Here is a 24,938-nt window from a genome sequence, read left to right as displayed (position 1 = left end):
TTACAACCAATCCAAGTGCATTTTTATATCATACTCTACCACTTCCTAGGTAGTGCAAGTACCTTAGAGTACTCCCAATTCCTCCCTCCCATCCCTTGTACCATTGCTGTCTTTCATTTCACACATACGTAAGCTATAATCATGGATATGTTATTCTTTCAATGCTTCTTGCACAGCATGTCTACTGGTGACAAATTCCCTCAATTTTTGTTTGTTTGAGAAAGTTTTTATCTCTCCTTCTTTGAATGGTGATACAGAATTTCATGGGATACAGAATTCGATGTTGATAATTTTTTCTCTCAGCACTTTAAGTATTTCATTGCACTTTCATCTTGCTTGCATGATTTCTGAGGAGAAATTATATGTAATTCTGAATTTTGCTCCTTTATTGACAAGCAGTTTTTCCCTCTGGCTTATTTCAAGGTTCTACTCTATCTCTGATTTTCTGCAGTTTAAATATGATATGCCTAGGTGTAGATTTTGGGACAATTATCCTTCTTGGTGTTCTCTGAGCTTCCTGGATCTGTGATTCAGTGTCTGCCATTAATTTAGGAAAATTTTGAGTCATTATTGCTTCAAATATTTCTTCTGTTCTTTCCTTTCTTTCACTTCCTTCTGGTATTCCCATTATGCCTATGTTTCACCTTTTGTAGCTGTTCAGCTTCTTTGATATTCTGTTCTCTTTTTTTCAGCAATTTTTCTCTTTTCTTTTCAGTTTTGGATGTTTCTATTGACATATCCTCAAGCCCAGAGATTCTTTCCTCAGTTGTGTCCAGTCTGCTAATAAGCTCACCAAAAGCAATCTTCATTTCTGTTAGTGTCATTGATCTCTAGCATTTCTTTTTTGCTCTTTCTTAGAATTTCCATCTATCTTCCTACATTACCCATCTGTTCTTGCACATTGTCTACTTTTATTTTAGAGACAATAGCATATTAATTATAGATTTTTAAAATTCCTTGTCTAATTCCAATTTTCCTGCTATATCTTACTCTCATTCTGCTGCATGTTCAGTCTCTTCAAACTGTGCTTTTTGCCTTTTAGTATGCCTTGTAATTTTTTCTTGATAGCTGATCATGATGTATTGGGTAAAAGAAACTGTGTAAAATAGGCCTTTAGCAATGTGGTGGTAAATTTGGGGATAGTGGAAGTGTTCTATAGTTTTATGATTTAAGCTCAGTCCTTTAGTGAGTGTGTGCCCTTGGACCATGAACTTCACAAGTGCTTTTCAGTTTTTCCCACCCTTTTGGTGTGATAGGATGGCAAGAGGGAGCTGGAGTTTTTTTATTTCCTTTACCCCACATGGAACGCTACAGGGAACTAGAGTTGATAGTTCCATTCCCCCACATGGAAGGCCAGATTGGGCTGGATTTGGGTATTTCTTTTCTCCCAGGTCAGTTAGGTTGTGATAAAATCCCAATACATTAGCCTCTGGTAAGATAGTTTTTCTTGAAGGTAGGCCTTTTTAAGAGGAACAGAATTCTCTTGTGTGTTTCAAATGGGCTTTTCCCCTCCCACTGCAGGAATCATGAGGTGTTTTTTCTGTGATCTTCACCGTGAAAACATGGCAGAGCTCCTGGAGGTAAAACTCACAAAAGTGCAAGGGACCCCTATAACTGTGCCCACACCCCCGGAATTTTTAACTCTCTGACTTGTCCATACTTAGTCTTCAGTATTTTGTCCATTTAAATTTGGATTTTTCTACCCCAGCACGGGGTCCTCTGGAAGTTTTTGCTTGTGGGTTTCTGGTAGAGTAAGTTGTGATTCTGTCTACCTGCCTGCCTGTCTCTCCAATTTTGTGGGCAGTGGTTTGCCCTGTGGACTCACTTCTTATTGGATCTAAAAAGAGCTGTTGATTTTTAAAGTTTATTTAGCTTGTTTACTTGTTGTTTGTATGGAGTATCAACTTCCTAGCTCCTTACATGCTGAACCAGAAACCTGAAGTCTCTAGTTTACTTTTAATGCCTTTATATGGTTTTAATATTAGGATAATGGTGTCCTCATAAACTGCTTTGAAAAGTGTTATATCCTCTTCTATTTTCTGGAAGAGATTGTATAAAATTGATATTATTTGTTTCTTAAATGTTTGGTAGTATTTACCAGTGAAAACATCTGGGCCCAATGTATTGTTTTTTTGGAAAGTTTTTAGTTTACAATTCAATTTCTTTAATAAATATAAAATATTTAGGTTATGAATTTTTCCTTATATATACCAGTAGTTTGTGTCTTTCAAGAAATTTATCCATTTTATCTATGTTATTAAATGTGTAGGTTTAGAATTATTGGTAATATGCCTTGATTATCCTTTTAATATCCAGGGGATCAGTAGTTATGAACCTTCTTTTGTATATGATGTGGGTAATTTATGTCTTCATTATTTATTTCTTGGTTATCTTGTCTAAAGATTTATCAATTTTATTGATATTTTCAGAGTCAATTTTTGCTATCATTGTTTTCAATTTCAGTGATTTATGATTCAATTTTTAGTGTTTCCTTTTTTCTGCTTGCTTAGGTTTAAAGTGGCATTTTTCTCCAGTTTCCTAAGGTGGATCTTTAATTTATTATTTTTAGATATTCCTTGCTTTTTAATGTATGCATTTAATTCTATAAATTACCCTCTAAGAACTGATTTAGCTTCATTACACAAATTTTGATATTATATGTTTATTTTCAGTTAGTTCAAAATATTTTAATTTCTCTTAAGACTTCTTCTTTGACCCATGAGTTCTTTAGAAATGTGTTGTGGAATCTTCAAATACTTGAGAATTTCTGGCTATTTCTCTGTTTTTGATTTTTAGTTTATTTTTTTAGAGTGTGAGCATAACAAAAGGTATGATTTCTCTTTCTAAAATTCTGTTAAGATGTGTTTTATGGACTAGACTATGATCTATCTCAGTGAATGTTCCATTTGTGTTTATAAGAAAGTGTATTCCACTTTTGTTGGATAGAGTGCTCTATAAATGTCAATTTCATCAAGTTGATTGATGTGCTACTTAGTTTCTCTATGCTCTTACTGATTTTATGCCTGCCTGATCTATCAATTACTGACAGGGATGTGTTGGTATGTCCAACTATGTTATTGCATTTGTCTATTTCTCCTTTCATTTCTATCAATTTTTGCTCATGTATTTTGATGCTCTCTTGTTAGGTGCATACATGCTTAGGATTGTTGTATCTTCTTAGAGAATTGACTCCTTTATTATTTTGTAATGTTCTCCTTTGTCTCTGATAATCTTTTTTCTAAAACTTTCATTTGAAATTAACATAACTGCTGCAGCTTTGTGTTAGGATGGCATATGCTCCTCAATCCCTTTACTTTTTATCTATTTTGGCAATCTCTGTCTTTTAACTGGTGTCTTTGACCCTTCACAGTTAAAACAAATATTGATATAGTTGAATATAATCTACAATCTTTTTAAATTTTTCCATTTATTGCATTTGTTTTTTTGTTTCTTTTCTCCCTTCTTTCTTTTCCTTCTCTGTTTTTAATTGAGCACATTATAAGATGGCATTTTATCTCCCCTTTTGATGTATCATTTATACTTCTTTTTTGTATTTAACTTTTTAGTAGTTGCCCTACAGTTCACAATAACCATTTTAAAATAATTGAATTCTACCTTCAAATAACACTACACATCTTCTTGTATAGTTCAGATACATTTTAACAGAGTATTCTTAATTCTTCTTTTCTGTCCCTTTTCATATTGCTGTTATTTATTTCATTAATGCCTATCCTATAAACACCCAACACATTGTTACTATTGTTACTCTATGCAGTTATATTTTAGATCAATTAAGAATAAGAAAAATAAAATAATTTATTTTCTCTTTATTAATTTGTTTTATTATACTTTTCCTTTTTATGTAGTTCCAAATTTCTGATCTCCCTGATAAATTTCTTTCCTGACTGATGAACTTCTTTTAACATTTCTTGCAGAGCATGTCTGCTGGCAATTAATTACTTCAGTATTTTTCCAAAACGTCTTTATTTCTCTTTCAATTTTGAAGGATAATTTTTTTCTGGATGTAGAATTCTAGGTTCACAGTTTTTCCTTGCAAGATTTAGCTCTATTTTCTTCTTGTTTGCATGGTTTCAGATGGGAAGTCTGCTCTAATTCTTACCTTTGTTCTTCCATACATAGGTGTTTTCTGGGTTCCTTTAAGATTTTCTTTTGGTTTTCTGCAGTTTCTATGATATATCATCATGTGGGTATTTTCAGTATTTGTCCATATGGTGTTCTGGGGCATGTGCCTTTTCACGTAAATATTAGAATAAGCTTGTCTACATCTACAAAGACCTTTGTGGGGTTTTGATAGGCATTGCATTAAAGAAATAGATCAATAAAGGGAGATTCGACTTCATTACTATGTTTAATCTACTAATCCATGAACACGTTATGTCTTTCCATTTATTTAGGACTCTGATTTATTTCATCAGCATTTTGTAATTTTCTGTATATAGATCATGTACATGTTTTGTTAAATTTATACATAAGTTTTTTATTTTGTGTTATGCAATTGTGAATAATATTGTGCTTTTAATTTGGGTTTCCACAGGTTCATTAATAGTATATAGAAATGTATTTTTTTGTTATTATCATGTATCCTGTGATGCTGCTGAACTCACTTATTGGTTATAGGAGTTTTTTGTAGACTACTTGGCATTTTCTACATAGATAACCATGTCACTTGCAAATAAGAACAGTTTTATTTCTTCCTTTCTTAAAAGTATGACTTCAATTCTTTTGTACCTTATTGTGCTGGCTAGAACTTATAGTACTATGTTCCATAAGAGTGGTGAGAGTAGACATCTTTCCTTGTTGCCAGTCTTAAGGGGAAAGCATTTAGTCTTTCACCATGAAGTATGTTATTAGCTATTGACTTTTTACACATTCTCTTCATAAAGTTGAGGAATATCTCTGCTATTTTTAGTTTGCTGAGGATTTTTATCATGCATGAGTGTTGGATTTTGTCAAATGATTTTTCTGCATTTGATATGACCATATGTTTTTTCTTCCTTACCCTACTGATATGATCAATTATATTGATTAATTTTCAAATAATGAGTAAGAATTATGTACTTAAAGTAAATCTCACTTGGTCATGATGTATAATTCTTTAAACACATTGTTCAATTTGATTAGTTAATTTTTTCTTAAGGATTTCTGTGTCTACATTAATGACAGATATTGGTCTGTAGTTTTCATTATTTGTACTGCCTTTGCATGATTTTAGTATCATGATAATACTGGTCTCATAACATGAGTTTAGAGACTCCTCTTGTATTTTTTGGAAGAGTTTGTGTAGGATGATTTTTTGTTTTTCATTTTGATTCAGTTCCATGTAGTTTTTTTTCTGAGATTTTTTTTAATTGATGTCATAATAGTTTAAAACGTTGTGAGATTTCAGTTGTACATTATTATTTGTCAGTCACCATATAAATGCACCCCTTCACCCCTTGTGCCCACCTCCCAACTCCCTTCCCCCTGGTAACCACCAAACTGTTCTCTCTGTCCGGGTGTTAGTTTATATTCCATGTATGAGTGAAGTCACATGGTGTTTGTCTTTCTCTGTCTGGCGTATTTCACTTAACATAATACCCTCCAAGTCCATCCATGTTGTTGCAAATGGGATGATTGTGTTTTTTTATGGCTGAGTAGTATTCCATTGTATACATATACCACATCTTCTTTATCCAATCATCTGTTGACAGACACTTGGGTTGCTGCCACTTTCTGGCTATAGTGAATAATGCTGCAATGAACATACAGGTACATAAGCCTCTTTGGATTGTTGATTTCAAGTTGTTTGGATAAATACCCAGAAGTGGGATAGCTGGGTCATAAGGTATTTCTATTGTTAATTTTTTGAGGAATCTCCATACTGTTTTCCATAGAGGCTGCACCAGTTCACATTCCCACCAGCAATGAACGAGGGTTCCCTTTTCTCCACTTCTTCTCCAACATTTATTTTTTGTCTTGGTGGTTATAGCCATTCTAATGGGTATAAGGTAATATCTTAGTGTAGCTTTGCTTTGCATTTCCCTGATGATTAGTGATGAACATCTTTTCATGTGCCTATTGGCCATCTGTATATCTTCCTTAGAAAAATGTCTGATCATATCCTCTGCCCATTTTTTGATCAGGTTACTTGCTTTTTTGTTGTTCAGTTGTGTGAGTTCTCTATATACTATGGAGATTAACCCCTTGTCAGATATATAATTTGCAAATATTTTTAATTTTTTTGTGGGTTGTCTTTTCATTTTGATCCTGTGATCCTGGTTTCCTTTGTCTTGCAGAAGCTCTTTAGTCGGATGAAGTCCCACGTGTTTATTTTTACTTTTGTTTCCCTTATCCAAGTAGATATGGAATTCAAAAATATCCCTCTAAGACCTATGTCAAAGAGTGTTCTGCCTATATTTTCTTCTGGAGTTTTATAGTTTCAGGTCTTACCTGTAAGTCTTTGATCCATTTTGAATTAATTTTTGTGTATGGTGAAAAATAATGGTCTACTTTCATTCTTTTTTAATAGACTTTTTTTAAGTAAGATTGGCTCTGAGCTAACATCTGTTGCCAGTCTTCCTCCTTTTTTCCTTTTTTTATGTCCCCAAAGCCCCAGTAGACAGTTGCATATCATAGTTGTACATCTTTCAAGTTGTTCTATATGAGATGCCGCCTCAGCATGGCTTGATGAGCGGTGAGTAGGTCCGCGCCCAGGATCTGAACCCCAGGCCACTGAAGTGGAGTGTGAACTCAACTGCTACACCACTGGGCCAGCCCATACTTTCATTCTTTTGCATGTGGCTGTCCAGTTTTCCCAGCACCATTTATTGAAGAGACTTTCCTTTCTCTGTTGTATATTCTTAGCTCCTTTGTTGAAGATTAGCTGTCAGTATATGTCTGGTTTTCTTTCTGGACTTTCAATTCTGTTCCATTCCTCTGTATGTCTGTTTTTGTACAGTACCGTGCTGTTTTGTTTATTATAGTTTTGTAGTATATTTTGAAGTCAGGGATTGATGCCTCCAGCTTTGTTCTTTTTTCTCAGGATTGCTTTAGCTATTCAGGTCTTTTGTTGCCCCATCTGAATTTTAGGATTCTTTGTTCTATTTCCATGATGTATCTCATTGGGATTCTGATTGGGATTGCATTGAATCTGTAGGTTGCTTTAGGTAGTATGGACATTTTAACTACGTTTATTCTTCCAATCCATGTGCGTGGGATATCTTTTCACTTCTTTATGTCATCATTGATTTTTTTCAATAATATTTTATAGTTTTCATTGTATAGGTCTTTCACCTCCTTGGTTAGATTTATTCTTAGATATTTTTTTCTTTTTGTTGCGATTGTAAATGGGGTTGTATTCTTGAGTTCTCTTTCTGTTGGTTCATTATTAGAGTATAGAAATGCAACTGATTTTTGTAAGTTGATTTTGTACCCTGCAGTTTTGCTGTAGTTGTTGATTATGTCTAATAGTTTTCTGATGGATTCTTTAGGGTTTTCTATATATAGAATCATGTCATCTGCAAACAGCAAGAGTTTCACCTCTTTATTGCCTATTTGGATTCCTTTTTCTTGCCTAATTGCTCTGGCTAGAACATCCATTACTATGTTGAATAAAAGTGGTGAGAGTGGGCACTCTTGTCTTGTTCCTGTTCTCAGAGGGATGGCTTCCAATTTTTCCCCATTGAGTAAGATGTTGGCTGTGTGTTTGTCATATATGGCCTTTATTATGTTGAAGTACTTTCATTCTATACTGATTTTGTTGAGAATTTTTATCATAAATGGATGTTGGGTCCATCCGTTTTGTAAGTCAAATGCTTTCTCTGCATCTATTGAGATGATCATGTGCTTTTTATTCTTCATTTTGTTAATGTGGTGTATCACATTTATTGATTTGCAGATGTTGAACCATCTCTGTGTCCCTGGTATAAATCCCACGTGATCATGGTGTATGATCTTTTTAATGTATTGCTGTATTCTGTTTGCCAATATTTTGTTGAGGCTTTTTTCATCTATGTTCATCATCAACATTGGCCTGTAATTTTCCTTCTTTGTATTGTCCTTGTCTGGCTTTGGTATCAGAGTGATGTTGGTCTTGTAGAATGTGTTAGGAAGTGTTCCATCTTCCTTTTTTTTTTTTTGGAATAGTTTGAAAAGGATAGGTATTAAGTCTTCTTTGAATGTTTGGTAAAATGAGAAGCCGTCTGGTCCTGGACTTATATTTTTTGGGAGGTTTTTATTACTGTTTCAATCTCTTTTCCTGTGATTGGTCTGTTCAGATTCTCTATTTCTTCTTGACTCAGTTTTGGGAGGTTGTATGAGTCTAATAATTTATCCATTTCTTCTAGATTGTCCAATTTGTTAGCATATAGTTTTTCATAGTATTCTTTTATAATCTTTTGTATTTCTGTGGTATGTGTTGTGATTTCTCCTCTTTCATTTCTAATTTTATTTATTTGAGCCTTCTCTCTTTTGTTCTTAATGAGTCTGGCTAAGAGTTTGTCAATTTTGTTTATTGTCTCAAAGAACCAGCTTTTTGTTTCATTGATCCTTCCTACTGTTTGTTTGGTTTCAATTTCATCGATTTCTGCTCTAATTTTTATTATTTCCATCCTTCTGCTGACCTTGGGCTTTGTTTGTTCTTCTTTTTCTAGTTCTGTTGAGTGTAGTTTAGGATTGCTTATTTGGGATTTTTCTTGTTTGTTAAGGTGGGCCTGTATTGCTATGGAATTCCCTCTCAGGACTGCTTTTGTTCCATCCCATATGAGTTGGTATGGTGTATTTTCATTTTCATTTGTTGCCAGATATTCTTTCATTCTCCTTTAATTTCTTCAATGATCCATTGGTTGATCAGTAGTATGTTGTTTAGTCTCCACATCTTTATCACTTTCCCAGTTTTTTTCTTGTAGTTCATTTCTAGTTTCATAGCATTATGGTTGGAAAAGATGCTTGTTATATTTTCAATATTCTTAAATTTATAGAGGCTTGCCTTGTTTCCCAACATATGGTCTATACTTGAGAATGTTCCATGCGTGCTTGAGAAGAATGTTTTCTCTGCTGTGTTTGGATGGAGTGCTGTATATATATCTATTAAATCCATCTCGTCTAGTTTTTCATTTAAGTCCACAATTTCCTTATTGACTTTCTGTCTGGATGACTTATCCATTGATGTAAGTGGAGTGTTAAGGTCCCCTACTATAATTGTGTTGTTGTTAATATCTCCTTTTAGTTTGTTAATAGTTGCTTTACGTACTTTGGTGTTCCTGTGTTGGGCGCTTATATACTTATAACTGATATGTCTTCTTGGTGGAGTGTCCCTTTTTTCATTATATATTACCCCTCTTTGTCTCTCATTACCTTTTTTATCTTGAAGTCTACTTTTTCTGATATAACTATGGCAACACTTTCTTTCTTTTGTTTGCCATTAGCTTGGAGTATAATCTTCCATCCCTTCACTCTAAGCCTGTGTTTGTCTTTAGAGCTGAGGTGTTTCTTGGAGGAAGCAAATTGTTGGGTCTTGTTTTTTAATCCATCCAGACACTCTCTGTCTTTTGATTGGAGAATTCAATCCATTTACATTTAGAGTGATTATTGATATATGAGGGCTTAATGCTGCCTTTTTATCACTTGTTTTTCAGTTATCTGTTTCCCTTGTTTCTTGTCTCATGTATTTTGGACTGCTAATTCAGTTTGGTGGCTCTGTATGATGGTTTTCTCTTTATTTATCACTTGTGTCTTTGTTCTGATTTTTTGTTTAGTGGTTACGGTGCAGTTTGTATAAAAGATCTTGTAGATGAGATAGTCCATTTGCTGATAACCTCTTGTTCCCTTAGTCTAAGCAGGTTTCATCCCTTTCCTCTTCCCCTTCTAAGTTGTTATTGTCACAACTTATTCCATTATGTGTTGTGAATTTGTGGTTAAAATGAAATGATGATATTTATTTTTTGTGTTTTCATTCCCTTTATCTTTAGAGTTATAATTAAGTGTTTGCTAATCTGTCCTGATAGACAGTTGTAATTTTCTGATTCTGTCTGCCTATTTATCCCCTTGCTCAAGTCTTTGTAAACTCCTTATTTCTTTTTTTTCAGGTATGAGGGCCTTCTTGATCAAATCTTGTAGAGGGGGTCTTGTGGCAATGAACTCCCTCAGCTTTTATTTATCGGGGAAAAATTTTATTTCTGCATCATTTCTGAAGGATATTTTCATTGCATATAGTATTCTTGGATGAAAGTTTTTGTATTTCCAATTTTTTTTTTAAATTTTTTGTTTATTGCAGTAACATTGGTTTATAACATTGTATAAATTTCAGGTTTACATCATTATACTTCTATTTCTGCCTAGATGACATCATGTTCACCACCCAAATACTAATTACAACCCATCACCACACACATGTGCCAAATTATCCCTTTCGCCCTCCTCCATCCCTCCATCCCCTCTGGTAACCACCAATCCAATCTCTGTCTCTATGTGTTTGTTTATTGTTGTTATTATCTACTACTTAATGAAGGAAATCATACGGTATTTGACCTTCTCCCTCTGACTTATTTCACTTTGCATAATACCCTCAATGTCCATCCATGTTGTCACAAATGGCTGGATTTCATCGTTTCTTATGGCTGAGTAGTACTCCATTGTGTATATATACCACATCTTCTTTATCCATTCATCCCTTGATGGGCACTTATGTTGCTTCCAAGTCTTGGCTATTGAGAATAAAGCTTCAATGAACACAGGGGTGCATGTATCTTTACGCATTGATGTTTTCAAGTTCTTTGGATAAATACCCAGCGGTGGAATAGCTGGATCATATGGTAGTTCTATCCTTGATTTTTTGAGGAATCTCCATACTGTTTTCCACAGTGGCTGCACCAGTTTGCACTCCCACCAGCAGTGTATGAGCGTTCCCTTCTCTCCACATCCTCTCCAACACATGTTGTTTCCTGTCTTGTTAATTATAGCCATTCTGACGGGTGTGAGGTGTTATCTGATTGTAGTTTTGATTTTCATTTCCCTGATAGTTAATGATGTTGAACATCTTTTCATGTGCCTGTTGGCCATCTGTATATCTTCTTTGGAGAAATGTCTGTTCAGGTCTTTTGCCCATTTTTTAATTGGGTTGGTAGTTTTTCTGTTGTTGAGATGCATGAGTTCTTTATACATTTTGGAGATTAAGCCCTTATCAGATATATGGTTTGCAAATATCTTCTCCCAATTGTTAGGTTGTCTTTTCATTTTGTAGATGGTTTCCTTTGCTGTGCAGAAGCTTTTTAGTTTGATGTAGTCCCATTTGTTTATTTTTTCTATTGTTTCTCTTGACTGGTCAGACATGGTGCTTGAAAATATGTTGCTAAGACCGATGTCGAAGAGCATTCTGCCTACGTTTTCTTCTAGCAGTTTCATAGTTTCAGGTCTTACATTCAAGTCTTTAATCCATTTGGAGTTAATTTTTGTGTATGGTGTAAGGTAAGGGTCTACTTTCATTTTTTTGCATGTGGCTATCCAGTTTTCCCAACACCATTTGTTGAAGAGACTTTCTTTTCTCCATTGTATGTTCTTGGCTCCTTTGTCAAAGATTAGCTGTCCATAGATTTGTGGGTTTATTTCTGGGTTTTCGATTCTATTCCATTGATCTGTGTGTCTGTTTTTGTGCCAGTACCATGCTGTTTTGGTTACTATAGCTTTGTAGTATATTTTGAAATGAGGGAGTGTGATACCTCCAGCTTTGTTCTTTTTTCTCAGGATTCCTTTACCTATTTGGGGTCTTTTGTAGTTCCATATAAATTTTAGGATTCTTTGTTCTATTTCTGTGAAAAATGTTGTTGGAACTTTGATAGGGATTGCATTGAATCTATAGATTGCTTTAGGAAGTATGGACATCTTAAATATGTTAATTCTTCCAATCCAAGAGCACAGAATATCTTTCCATTTCTTTGTGTCTTCTTCAATTTCTTTCATCAATGTTTTATAGTTTTCTGTGTACAGCTCTTTCACCTCTTTGGTTAAGTTTATTCCTAGGTATTTTATTCTTTTTGTTACAATTATAAATGGGATGGTATTCTTAATTTCTCTTTCTGCTACGTAGGTCAGGGAAATTTTCATCTATTATTTCTTCAACTAGATTCTCTGCTCCCTTGTCTCTCTCTTCTCCTTCTGGGACACCTATAACATGGATGTTAGTGCAGTTGATGTTGTCCCAGAGGTCCCTTAGCGTATCCTCACTCTTTTTAATTCTTTTTTCTTTTACTTGTTCAGCTTGGGTGATATCCTCTAGTCTTTCATCCAACTCACAGATCCATTCTTCTGTACCCTCTACTCTGCTTTTGAGTCCCTCTAGTGAATTTTTCATTTCCAGTATTGTATTCTTCATTTCTTATTGGTTGTTTTTTATATCTTCTGTCTCTTTGTTGACGTTCTCACTGAGTTCATCCATTCTTCTCCCCAGATCACTCAGCATCCTTAGCACTCTTTGTTTGAACTCCCTGTTGGGTAGGTTGCTCATTTCTGTTTCACTTAGTTCCTTTTCTGGAGTTTTGTCTTGTTCCCTTACTTGGAATGTATTCCTTTGCCCCCTCATTTTGCCTATTTCCCTGTGCTTGTGTCTATGTATTAAGTATGTCAGCTGTGTCTCCTGCTCTTGGAGAGGTGACATATGTAAGTGATGCCTTATGAGGCCCAGCAGTGTGCATCCCTCAGTTCTGAATATTCGAGGAGTGACCCCTATGTGGGCTACATGTGTCCTTCTGTTGTGGTGTGGTAGTTGTCTCTGTATGTGTCCAGGGAGGCTGAGCTATGCCCCTGGCCAGCTGTTGTAATGCGTAGCTGCTTGTAGTTGTTGTGGGCCCTTCAGTCTCTTTGTCAGGTGTGGGGAGCCCCAGCACAGTTGGCTGCAAGATCTAATAGCACATTTGTGTTGCAGTATTTCTTTTAAATGAGTAGGCCCCCAGCATGGCAGGTTGTTAGGCTCAGGGGTTACAATTGCTATAAGCCTCTAGCCTTTATGTCGCTTGTCAGCTCTCTGATGATTACTGCTGGGTGGGGCTGGCCTCAGGCATGGGAGCACCCAATTGTTTCAGGCTTTGGATGTGGGGCAAACCCCTATGTGGTCTTTGAGCAGCACAAGTCTTCTGCAGCTGACAAGCCGTGCCACCCACAGTTCCACACACACAGTCAACACAGTCCTGCCCTGTATGTGTGCCCTGACCTCCTCAAGGGGACCCAGTCTCTCCAAGGCGGGAACCCCACACACTCCACCACTGCTCCACACTCTCCACCCACTCCTTGCACACACCCTGCACCACAGAGGTGGACTCACTCACCAGGCTGTGGAGAATCCATGAAGCTCACTTAGCAGGCCCACATGTTGCCCAAGGGCTTGTTGTTCAGTGCGGCCATTCCCTAGGGTGGGCTGCCTGCCCTGGCTGATCTGGATTAGATTGGTGCTCTAGTGGGTGGGGCAGACCCTTGGCTAGCAGCCGCCGGGGAGAACTCCAATGGCGTCTGCCAGTGTCTTTTTCAGCACACCCATACCAGGCCACAACAATGGCCGCCACCTATGTTCCATTCCCTGGAGAGGTCTCACCTTTCACCGAGATGCACTCAGAACGTATCAGGTAAATCTCTTTTCACCAAAGCACTGTGCACCTTTCTTTCTGGTGATTTTAGGTTGCTTTCTGAAATGGGTGAATTTGTGCGTGGGCCCTTTAAGAGCCAGTTTTAATTTCCTTGTGAACCAGCTTTTATGGTAGTACTCCACCATGTTTTAGTAGCAAGCAAAGTCAGATATTATGCCACTCATCTCAATTCTGCTGAGTCCAAAAAGTGCCTACAGCAGGAGTGCTCCTCTGCTCAGGGACCCACGCCTCCAGGGAGTGCTGCATACCTTTGGGCTGCTACTGGGTGGCCATGAAGTGCTGCAACTTGTAAAGGTGGTGTTTTTTTCTCTCCAGAAGGGAATTTCTGCATCTTATGCCTGAATTACGATTGTCGTTTGTTGCAGGAGTTCCTCTTATCCAATTTTCAGTTCTCTCTCAGGGGTAATTTTTCCACGAGTTGTTGTAAATTAGCTGTTTCCGTGGGAGGAGGTGAGTTCGGAGTCTGCCTATGCCGCCATCATGACTTCTCTCCCCAACATGATGTAATCTATACAGAAATTGAAATATAATGATGTACACCTGCAATTTATACAATGTTATAAGCCAATGTTACCACAATAAAAAAAAAATTTAAAAGTGTCATTCCATTCCCTTTTTGGCCTCCATGGTTTCTAGTGAGAAATCTGTTATTAATCTTATTGAGCATCTCCTATATGTGAAAAGTCACTTCTTTCTTGCTGCTTTCAAGATTCTCTCTTTGCCATCAACTTTCAATAGTTTCATTATAATGTGTCCATGTCAACCTCTTTGATTTTATCCTACTTGGAGTTTATTGAACCTCATGGATGTGTATACTCATGTATTTAATAAAAATTGGAAAGCTTTCTGGCATTATTTCTTCAAATATTCTTTCTTCTTCTTTCTCATTCTCCTCTCCTTTTGGGAGTCTCATGATGTGTATGTTGGTAAACATAATGATGTGTTATAGGACTCCTGGGCTCTGTTAATTTTTTTCACTCTTTTATATTTCTGCTCCTCAGATTGGATAATTTCAATTGACCAATCTTCAAGTTTGCTGATTGTTGCTTCTCCCTGCTCAAATATCCTATTGAAACCCCCTGGTGAGTTTTTTCATTTCGGTTATTGCACTTCTCAGCTTCAGAATTTCTGATTGTTTCCTTTAAAAATCTCTATTCTTTATTGATATTCTCTATTTATTCATATGTCATTCTCCTGTCTCTCCTTTAGATATTTGTTCATTGTTTCCTTATCTCTTTGACCACATTTAAGATAAAGTCTTTGTTTCGTATGTTCACTGTCTATACTTCCTCAAGGACAGTGTCTGTTAATTTATTCTATGAATAGGCCATAATTTCTTATTTCTTTGCATGATTTGCAATTTTTTGTTGGAAACTGAACATTTTGAATATTATACTTTGTAACTCTGGAAATCATATTCTTACCCCTTGTGGGAGATCAAGATTTGGCCACCCTGAAACACATCTCTTTACCTTGATTGTTTTCTCTGATGGACATTTGACCTCCCCCACTAACTGCCTAAAGAATTTGACATAGTAACTCCTTCCTGGAACAGATCTTCTATCTGATGGCTGTAATATAATGTAAAATAGATGTTACAATAGAAAAGACACCAACAAGCCCATCTTATCGGAAGTTCTGTCTGTCTGGCCACATTCTCTGGATGGCCCTGCGAGGAGCTGCCAGACAAACATTTACATTTATAAGGGAAATCTCCATTTGTAAAGGTATCTCCCTCTCTGTATTGGGAAGAGGGGGAGCGACCTCATTTCTAGAAACTTATCAATGTGGAAGGTGAGGCCTTAAATCTGCATAATAAACTTACTCTTGTTTACTGTGCTTTAGTGGTAATCTCCTGTAACTGACTCCCCCCACCCCCAACATCCTCCTTTGTCATTGGCTAAACATGGTATTTAAGACGAGAATTTCTGCTATTATGTGGAGAAACGCAGTGTCCCTGCTTTCTCCCATGTATACATGTTATTAAACTTGGTATTATTTTCTCCTGCTAACCTGTCTTGTTAATTATTTGGCCAGCCATAAGAACCTTAAGGGAAGGTGCAGAGGGGGATTCTCCCTCTTCCCCCCACAGTTTTGGCGTAGTCGCCAGGAGCCACACTGGCTGGCAAGTTGCCTTCTCTGGCTGGAAGAACTGCCTTCTCCTTGGGCTACTGCAGATGATGAGATATGGGAACGCCTGATAAAAGCCAGCAAAAGGTAAGATTTCTTACCACGTCAGGCTCGCGGAATCTCTATCTGCAGGGTCTGGTGGAAGCAAGCGGTGAGAATATTTTTCTCTTTCTAAATTTAGATTGGCAGGAGAAAATATTTGGGAAACTAGTTTCTTGTGCTTTTGGTGACTCTAGTAAATTTGGTAGAGTACTCTTGGTTTTGATCTTGATCCCTTTTCCTCCCAGAGTAGTCTCTGTCTTGTTCTGTGTCCTGAGAACTTGGCTTTGTGACCAGTGAGAATATTCTCCTTGGTCTCCACCATACAGAAGGTGCATTTACCGGGGTGCACCTTGGTGGCCAGTTGAGTAGACTGGGGTTCCGAACTGTCTTTGTCCGGGTGTGCCAAGCTCTCAGGGGAGTTTGTCATAAAGGGCCCAGTCCATAAGGGCTTTTGTCATCTTAACCTTCGTTGCTTAGTGCTGGAAAATGGCATTCCAGTATCGCCTGCCCGATGTCACAGATTAGCGGGTCTGTAACTGGAGGTGTCCCACACTATTGTGGGAGACCGGAGACACTGTTTTCACTACACCATCCTTGCTGCCTGTGCAACGAAGGTCTTTACTTTCTCTGAATATCTTTGGGAGTGCTGTGGATCATGGGAGCTGCATCATCTGCACCCTCACCAGGGACGCTTCTCGTGTCCATGGTAAAGATTTATTCTAATGGTGGAAAGTTACCTCGGGGTCTTTCCTTAAAAAGGCTTATTGGATTGAGTCACTATTGGAATAAATATACAAATGGAGATCCTTCTCATCAATGGCCAGACGACGGATCCTTTGAATTGGGAAAACTTCTAAATTGGGGGAAAAAATGTTTTCAGAGCTCTCACATAATTATTTAATTGGTACCTTAAAAAGGCCAGAAAAAGGAAGGGAAAAATTTGACTAGCCTTAAGACCCTGACTCAGGTTACAATTGAATTGAGAACATATATTTAAAAGTATAAATGTTGATAAGATTATAAAGGTTGGAATGTTTGAGCTAATTTTATATAAAGAGGTTACATCAACTTTGCCTGAGTATGTTTTAAAATGTCTGACTGGGAATGCTTCTCTTGTCCAAAATTATAAGACCAAGACCTATTGATAAAAGTCTCAATAAAAACTATGTTTAGAGGTATAAGAGGTGATGAAATTTACATGAAATTTTGTAAAAAAACTGATGTTATTTCTATTACAGAACTGGTCAACAAAAATAGTAATTTAAATGATGGCTAATTTTATCTAATGTCTTATGAAGTCTTGTAGGCAATCTAAATAATTATTGGGAACAAGTAACTAAATAGTTGTAAAAAAGATGAATGTTGGGTAAACTTTAAGCAATAATTATGTATTATGGTGGTTACAGCTTCCAAACTCTTTTTGATGACTTAAAACTTTAGAGTTTTGCTAAAGTTTATGATAAAAATTCATTGAGTATCTAGATCATTTCAAAATAAGATATTAGACATTGATTACTAAATGAACGTTTGTCTACTTTTGGCTTTTTATTACAGAAAAATTAAAAGGGGTTTTGGGTCTATTAGTAAGCATATCTTGTGTTTTATTAAAAGTTATACTATAAAGTAACATATTTCTAGAAGTTATAATGTGTTTATAAATTTTCCAAGCCACAAGTTACTAATGTAAAAGAAAGTTGATAATTGCTTACTTAGTTTTTACTTACAAATTAAGGTTTCTAAAGGTTAAAATTTCTAATTAGTATATGTGACTGAAGCTACTAAAAATTAAAAAAAAATATGTCTATGTACAGGGAAAGTAAGATAGATAAAAAAGGTACAAAGAATGGAAATATTTTATTTTGTTGATTAAGAAAAATAAATTTGTCCTCAAGTACTAGGAAGGAAAAGAAAGATATGGGACAAATTCTGACGGTAAAAAGAAAGTTATAGAAAGTTTGTGGAAGGAATTCTGGAAAAGGAGTTTTATGCATGGTCAAGTTGGCTAAGATTAAAATGAATTTAATTAAATAAGTGAGTTTTAATATCAGAAATAAGATGGTGCAAAATTAAAATTTGGTCTTCTTTCTCTTAAAAGGATAATTTTCTTGAACTTGATAGAGATGTTATAAAAGATTTTTCTTTACCGTTAAGTAAGTCTACCTAAAAATCAAAAAAATCTATGTTCAAAATGACTGAGGTCTCACTATTAAGGTTTTTTGGACTGTTAATGCTCTGTTTGCTTTGACTTGTTATATTTTTGACAAGCTCCCCAAAATTCATATCTTAAATAAAGTCTTTTTTTTACTTTTTTTCTTTGAGAATTTTCAAAGGGCCCTGGAACTTCTCAAAGAAATTTGCTCTCTTCCTATAAGGAGAAAGATACTAAACTTATTAGGCTGATTCAATATGTTAAACTACATGGGAAACATTGTCAGACAAGTAATGATAAGCCTGCTTAGATGATATTATATGGGTAAATGTTATTGATATAGGGATTTTAAAATTATATAACATTACTGAAATTCTGATCTATCCTAATTATCAATCATAATTCTGGTTACTATTATTTTAAAATGTTATATGTCACAAAATTAACCAAATTTCTTTGTCAATTGCCCTTTTGAGGTCTTGTTGCTTACAGACTTATTTCTTTGCTCTAATGCTGTTGCAAAATATGTTTCAACTTCAGAAAAATTCATGGAAAGGACTTTAACACTTACTCTAAAATATAGGCTTCTGACACTTTCTGATCATAAAACTGAACTTGATAAGAAATTGCAGAAATCTGATGGAGAGACTGATAACTTCATAAAGCGGCTAACAAAAAGATTGGAATCAAAAATGGATTACACAGGACTAAATAAACTGATAAGGATGATTATAATTTTTATGATTTTTCATTTGAAATATTGCTAAATTTTAATGTTTTGTTTTTTCAGATTTAAGGAAAACTTTTTCTCTTTTCTCCTGAGCTAGTTATGACTTATAACAATTTGATAAATGATACTTTTATAAGCAAAATTGAAATATTTATCTTTTTCTCTCTACCTGATCCCTCCAGAATTTGAAAACTTTTAATAAGTGAATATTATTGTTTTCATGGCAATATAGTTATTTGCATAAATTCAATAAGAGTCTATTCTCCTTATAACAGGACACAAATGGAAACACTGGTTATACTACCAAGACTATGACTGGAACATCATATTTGCAATATAGCCATACAGCTTTTGAGGAAAAAAGATTGGACTTTATGAAATAAAGCCACATGGAAATATTGGCCTGGAACCTTATGTTCCAAGCAGCACTTATCAGGATAAATAAAGAATATCACTTATCGGGCAGGTACAAGAAACCTCGAAATATTTTGGGGGAACCTCGGAAGAGAGGAATTCACCGAAATCTGTAGGTATTACAGGCGAATTCTGGTGACAAAAATCCTTGGCTTGGCTTTCCTGGCCTTGAGAGGCCTTTGAAGTTCAATGTGAGATTCCTTATAAAAAGTTCCAGCAAAGCAGATTTAAAAGAGCTGATATGATCAATTGCTATTCTTGCTATTCTTATGTAAATAATTGGGCCAAATTCATTAAAACTAGACTTATTTTGCAAACTAGTTAGTTTTAATTTGGCTATCTTAATAAAAATGAGGATGATTTTAGAGAGAAAAATTATATTTCAGTAAACACTATAGTATACATTTGCAGATATTAGATCCTAGTCTTGTTAATTATCTTTTGAGGTTTCTGTTTTTTATCTGTTGAGTGGACTGGATCCTGATTTCTTCTAGTCTCCTAAAATATCTGGCTACAGATCTCCTAACTAACGTTTTTGATTTTTTCCATCATTTTCATTTGAAATCACTGAGAACTGAACCTGCCCTTTATCCTGAAGCCTTACAAACTGAAGCCGATGGACTTGATATAAACCGGAGAGATTACCTGATGACATTGTGGGAGATCAAAATTTGGCCACCCTGAAATATATCTCTTTACCTCGATTGTTTTCTCTGAAGGACATTTGACCTCCCCCACTAACTGCCTAAAGAATTTGACATGGTGGCTCCTTCCTGGAACAGATCTTCTATCATGATGGTTGTAAAGATAATGTAAAATAGATGTTACAATGGGAGGGGCACCAAGCCCCTTTTACCAAAAACTCTGTCTCTCCCTGACCACATTATCTATAGATGACCCTGAAAAGAATTGTCCTCTTGCCCTCTGAAGTCCCAGGCCACTACCCACCCCCAACACGCTCTTCGCCTTTAGCTGCAATACTTAAGCAAGCAGCTTAGACAGAGGGACGAGTTGCTCATTTCTGAGTTTCTCCCATGTATACATGTTATTAAACTTGGTATTATTTTCTCCTGCTAACCTGTCTTGTTGATTATTTGGCCAGCCATAAGAACCTTAAGGAAGAGGGCAGAAGGAGATTCTCCCTCTTCCCCCGACAGTTTTGGCGTAGTCGCCAGGAGCCACACTGGCTGGCAAGTTGCCTTCTCTGGCTGGAAGACCTGCCTTCTCCCTGGACTACTGCAGATGATGAGATACGGGAACGCCTGACAAAAGCCGGCAAAAAGGTAAGACTTCTTACCATGTCAGCCTCCCGGAATCTCCATCTGCGGAGTCCGGCGGAAGGAAATGGTGAGAATTTTTTTCTCTTTCTAAATTTAGATTGGCAGGAGAAAATATTTGGGAAACTAGTTTCTTGTGCTTTTAGTGACTCTTGGTTTAAATTTGGTAGAGTACTCTTGGTTTTGATCTTGATCCCTTTTCCTCCCAGAGTAGTCTCTGTCTTGTTCTGTGTCCTGAAAACTTGGCTTTGTGACCAGTGAGAATATTCTCCTTGGTCTCCACCATATGGAAGGTGCATTTACCGGGGTGCCCCTTGGTGGCCAGTCGAGTAGACTGGGGTTCTGAACTGTCTCTTTGTCCGGCTGTGCCAAGCTCTCAGGGGAGTTTGTCATAAAGGGCCCAGTCCATAAGGGCTTTTGATGTCTTAACCTCCTTTGCTTGTTAGTGCTGGAAAAATCCCATTCCAGTATCGCCCACCCGGTGTCACAGATTAGCGGGTCTGTGACTGGAGGCGTCCCACACTATTGTGGGAGACCAGAGACACCATCCTTACCGCCTGTGCAACGAAGGTCTTTACTTGCTCTGAATCTTTGGGAGTGAATTCTGTGGATCATGGGGGCTACATCATCTGCGCCCTCACCAGGGACGCCTCTTTCGTCCATGGTAGATTTATTCTAAGCGTGGAAAGTCACCTCCGGGTCTTTCCTTAAAAAGGCTTATTGGTTCGAGTCACTATTGGAATAAATATACAATTGAAGATCCTACTCGTCAATGGCCAGATGACGGATCCATTGAATTGGAAAAACTTCTGAATTGGGGGAAAAAAGTTGTTTTGAGAGCTCTCACATAATTATTTATTTGGTACTTAAGAAAAGGCCAGAAAAACAAAGGGAAAAATTTGAATAGCCTTAAGACCTTGACTCAGGTTACAATTGAATTGAGAACATGTTAAGTGTTGATAAGATTATAAAGGTTGGAATGTTTGAGCTAATTTTATATAAAGAGGTTACATCAACTTTGCCTGAGTATGTTTTAAAATGTCTGACTGGGAATGCTTCCCTTGTCCAAAATTAGAAGACCAACACCTATTGATAAAAGTCTTAATGATAACTATGTTTAAAGGCATAAGAAGTGATGAAAATTGCATGAAATTTTGTAGGAAAAAACTGATGTTATTTCTATTACAGAAATGGTTAACAAAAATAGTAATTTAAATCATGGCTAATTTTATCTAATGTCTTATGAAGTCTTATAGGCAATCTAAATAATTATTGGAAATAACTAACTAAATAGTTGTAAAAAAGATAAATGTTAGATAAACTTTAAATAATAATTATGTGTTATGGTGGTTACAGCTTCCAAACTCTTTTTGGTGACTTAAAACTTTAGAGTTTTGCTAAATTTTATGATAAAAATTCAATTGAGTATCTAGATCATTTCCAAATAACGTATTAGACATTGCTAAATGTACATTTGTCTACTTTTGGCTTTTCATTACAGGAAAACTAAAAGGTGTTTTGGGTCTATTGGTAAACATGTGTTTTATTAAAAGATTGTACTATAAAGTAACATGTTTCTAGAAGTTATGAAGTGTTTATAAATTTTCCAAGCCACAAGATAATAATGTAAAAGAAAGTTTATAATGGTTTACTTAGTTTTTACTTACAAATTAAGGTTTCTAAAGGTTAAAATTTCTAATTAGTATATGTGATTGAAGCTACTAAAAATTAAGAAAAATATGTCTGTGTACAAGGAAAGTAAGATGTATAAAGAAGGAACAAAGAATGGAAATATTTTGTTTGGTTGATTAAGGAAGATAAATTTGTCCTCAAGTACTAGGAGGGAAAAGAAAGACATGGGACAAATTCTGAATGTAAAAAGAAAGTTATAGGTTTGTGGAAGAGGAATTCTGGAAAAGGAGTTTTTTTCATGGTCAAGTTGGCTAAGATTGAAATGAATTTAATTAAGTAAATGAGTTTTAATAGCAGAAGTAAGCTGGTGCAAAATTAAAATTTGGTCTTATTTCTCTTAAAAGGATAATTTGCTTAAACTTGATAAAGAGGTTACAAAAGATTTTTCTTTACCTTTGAGTAAGTCTACCTAAAAAAAAACCTGTTAAAATAATTTCCTGTGTTCAAAAGACTGAGGTCTCTCTATTAAGGCTTTTTGGACTGTTACTGCTCTGTTTGCATTGACTTGACTGTTTATATTTTTGACAAGCCTCCCCAAAATTCATATCTTAAATAAAGTCTTTTTCTTACTTTTTTTCTTTGAGAATTTTCAAAGGGCCCTGGAACTTCTCAAAGAAATTTGCTCTCTTAAGGAGAAAGATACTAAACTTATTAGGTTGATTCAGTATGTTAAATTATATGGAAAGCATTGTCAGACAAGTGATGATAAGTCTGCTTAGGTGCTATTATGTGGGTAAATGTTATTGATATAAGTGTTTTAAAATTGTATAACATTACTGAAATGCTGATCTGTCCTGATTATCAGTCATAATTCTGGTTATTATTATTTTAAAGTGTTGTATGTCACAAAATTAACCAAATTTCTTTGTCAATTGCCATTTTGAGGTCTTTTTGTTTACAGACTTATTTCTTTGCTCTAATGCTTTTGCAAAATATGTTTCAACTTCAGAAAAATTCATGGAAAGGACTCTGATATTTACACTGGAATACAGGTTTCTGACAAACTTTCTGATCATAAAACTGAACTTGGTAAGAAATTACAAAAATCTGATGGAGAAACTGACTTCATGAAGCTGCTAACAAAAAGACTGGGATCGAGAATGGATTACACAGGACTGAATGAACTGATAAGGATGATTATAATTTTTATGATTTTTCATTTGAAGTATTGCTGAATTTTTAATGTTTTGTTTTTTCAGATTTAAGGAAAACTTTTTCTCTTTTCTCCTGAGCTAGCTATGATTTATAGCAATTTGGTAAATGCTACTTTTGTAAGTAAAATTGAAATATTTATCTTTTTCTCTCTACCTGATCCCTCGAATTTGGAAACTCTTAGTGAGTGAGTATTGTTGTTTTCATGGCATTATAGTTATTTGCATAAGTTCAATAAGAATCTGTTCTCCTTATAACAGGACACAATTGGAAACACTGGTTATATTACCAAGGCTGTGACTGGAACATCATATTTGCGATATAACCATACAGCTTTTGAGGAATGAAGATTGGACTTTATGGAGTAAAGCCACGTGGAAGTATTGGCCTGGTACCTTATGTTCCAAGCAACACTTACCAGGATAAGTAAAGAATGTCACTTATCTGGCAGGTACAAGGAACCTCAAAATATTTTGGGGGAACCTCGGAAGAGAGGAATTCACCCAAATCTGTAGGTATTACAGGCGAAGTCTGATGACAAAATCCTTGGCTTGGCTTTCCTGGCCTCGAGAGGCCTTTAAAGTTCAATCTGAGATTCCTTATAAAAAGTTCCAGCAAAGCAGATTTAAAAGAGCCTATGTGATCAACTGCTATTCTTGCTGTACTTATGTAAATAATTGGGCCAACTTTATTGGAACTAGACTTATTTTGCAAACTAGTTAGTTTTAATTTGGCCATCTTAATGAAAATGAGGGTGATTTTAGAGAGAAAAATTATATTTCAGTAAAAACTCTAGTATACATTTGCGGATATTAGATCTTAGTTTTGTTGTCTTTTGCGGTTTTTGTTTTATATCTGTTAACTGGACTGGATCCTGATTTCTTCTAGTCTCCTAAAATATCTGGCTACAGATCTCCTAACTAACGTTTTTGATTTTTTCCATCATTTTCATTTGAAATCACTGAGAACTGAACCTGCCCTTTATCCTGAAGCCTTACAAACTGAAGCTGATGGACTTGATATAAACTTAAGAGATGACCTGACGACACCATCAGAGACATTTTAAACTGCGAAAGATACTTTGACGCTGACATCTAAAAATCATCTTAACTGGTTGTCCTCTGACCTCAGAAACTGGTTTACAATTTGCTCCAACCATTAACCTTGTTTTTCTTTTGTTTCCATAGAAATGCTTCTATTAAATATTTGATTGCTTGCTTCCACAACATAGGCGTAACCTTGAGAGCCCACCTGCATCACCACCTTCTGAAATGAATTTAATTGAACTGATCTATTATCAGGACTAAGAAATGTGTTCAGTGAGATGAAACAATCTACCAACTCAGCTTCTGGACTATGAAACTTCTTTAAGTTTCAAAAGGACTGTGAAACTTTTAGTTTCAAAGGCGGGACTGTGGGAGATCAAAATTTGGCCACCCTGAAATATATCTCTTTACCTTGATTGTTTTCTCTGAAGGACATTTGACCTCCCCCACTAACTGCCTAAAGAATTTGACATGGTGGCTCCTTCCTGGAACAGATCTTCTATCATGATGGCTGTAAAGAGAATGTAAAATAGATGTTACAATGGGAGGGGCACCAAGCCCCTTTTACCAAAAACTCTGTCTCTCCCTGACCACATTATCTATAGATGACCCTGAAAAGAATTGTCCTCCTGCCCTCTGAAGTCCCAGGCCACTACCCACCCCCAACACACTCCT

The 24,938-nt window shown here is 35.9% G+C and overlaps 1 long non-coding RNA gene across 1 annotated transcript; it reads left to right on the top strand.

Annotated features, from left to right (window-relative positions):
- The first annotated feature begins 14,638 nt into the window (after window positions 1–14,638).
- LOC131401139 (uncharacterized) lies at window positions 14,639–24,713 on the top strand. Its single transcript, XR_009217550.1, has 3 exons — window positions 14,639–14,713; window positions 15,669–15,912; window positions 23,478–24,713. It is a non-coding gene; the product is annotated as an uncharacterized LOC131401139 (long non-coding RNA).
- Window positions 24,714–24,938: the final 225 nt, after the last annotated feature.

Source organism: Diceros bicornis, chromosome X, assembly GCF_020826845.1.
Source record: "Diceros bicornis minor isolate mBicDic1 chromosome X, mDicBic1.mat.cur, whole genome shotgun sequence".
Classification (NCBI taxonomy): domain Eukaryota; kingdom Metazoa; phylum Chordata; class Mammalia; order Perissodactyla; family Rhinocerotidae; genus Diceros; species Diceros bicornis.
This window is presented reverse-complemented; position numbering and strand designations above follow the sequence as displayed.